The sequence below is a fragment of the Aplysia californica genome, unplaced genomic scaffold (genome assembly GCF_000002075.1).
Source record: "Aplysia californica isolate F4 #8 unplaced genomic scaffold, AplCal3.0 scaffold00039, whole genome shotgun sequence".
Lineage (NCBI taxonomy): Eukaryota > Metazoa > Mollusca > Gastropoda > Aplysiida > Aplysiidae > Aplysia > Aplysia californica.
The window spans coordinates 2,014,474-2,016,042 of record NW_004797309.1 but is presented as its reverse complement, the minus strand read 5'-3'; the positions used below and the strand labels follow the sequence as shown (position 1 = coordinate 2,016,042).

Below are 1,569 nucleotides of genomic sequence, written 5' to 3'. Positions count from 1 at the left end.
ACACACACACACTTACACACATACTTACACACATACTTACCCACACACACAAACACAAACACTCACACGCGTGCACGACCAAACGCGTACTAATACACACATTTGAGTATGAACATACACTGTACATTTACATACATACAAACAGTATGTATGCGCGCATGACACTCTATGTCACGATAAGACTAAAGAATAATTGCTTGTAAGTTGTATTGTAGGCTTTCTTAGTATGATACCCTGGCTTGTTTTCCAAGCGCCCCCAAGCTTGGCTCGAACCTGTCCTCTGCAGTAGAAATACTTACATGTATTTACAGTAAATCGTGTTGTTGTAGAGAAACTATATTTTTTTCTCGAAGTAAGCGACGATGTGAAATATTCGAATTTCAAATTATTATTTGAATGTAAAAGAACCTCACTGACAACAATAACTATCCAGTACAGGGAACAACAAATAAGAAAGATAAATAGAAACAAAAGAGAGGCATATTTCTTTTCTTTTTTAATTTAAACGTAGAACACACTATAATTGGTCTGGTGTACATTTTTGGGTACGAAATGAGATTCCAGAGAATAAGTTACGTGTTGGATGAATGGACATCGCTAAAAGAACTTAAAGGAAAGAACCCACAGAAGGCATTGGGAACTAGACTGCTGCCGATTGGAGAACAAGCATTGATTGAATGTGGAGAAGAAAGAGTTATTGGATTGGGAGGGCGAGTGAGCGAATAACGAAGGTCAATGTTTGTGTATCTTGCGTCTTCGCTAAAATACTTTATTGCATAACGTTCTCAAAGAGTCCAAATGAGCAGAAAAGTGAATGTTTGTTGGGGTTGTTTTTTTAGGGGGGGGGGTGTTTGTTTGGTTTTGTTTTTGTTTTCGTTTTTTTTTTCCTTCACGTGTGAAAAAAACGTCTATAGATGTGTGAATCGACAGTTATTGGTGGACAACTGCTTCCTCCCTCATCCCCCCTCATTCCCTTCCGAACGTATTCAAAATCGTGTACAATCAGCCTTAAGTTTCTCCCTCATGAAACAGGCTGCCCTAACATTCAAATTTAATTGAGTACAAAAGTACTCGGCAGTATTTCGGTTACGTCAAGCTGGCACTGGTCCTATTTTGGTTGGTTGAATTCTTCTCCTTTTCTCAATATTATCTATTTTCTCATTGTCCTACTTTCGTCGTGCTTAGATTTTCAAAAAAGTCTTGTGTGTTAAACTGTTCTTATAAGAAATGCATTATTATAGATGTACTATGCCTTCATCGGCACCATGTACATTATATTATTTGGGATGCTGGCTGCTCTGACCCTGCCCGTCAGGACCAACCCAGGCTGTGAGTGATTATATAATGTCCAAGTAAAAGGACGGGAATACTCGATAAAAGCTCTTCCCCACACGGAAATCAAACTCACGGCTCCTGCGTGCGAAGGTAACGCCCCTGACGACTACACCAAAAATACTGCTCGAGTAATCTGTTCTGAATTTTTCTACCGTTTTTGATTGTCATATTCGGGGTGTCCACAACGGCTGGATCGGGCCGATCGCCCGACTCGGTCGCCTGAAACTGAAAACA

General features: G+C 40.0%; 1 protein-coding gene across 1 annotated transcript in view; it reads left to right on the top strand.

Annotated features, from left to right (window-relative positions):
- The window catches only part of LOC101854695 (muscle M-line assembly protein unc-89), a gene marked incomplete at its 3' end in the record, with an annotated part of 47,786 nt that overhangs the window by 45,150 nt on the left and 1,067 nt on the right, over positions 1-1,569 (top strand).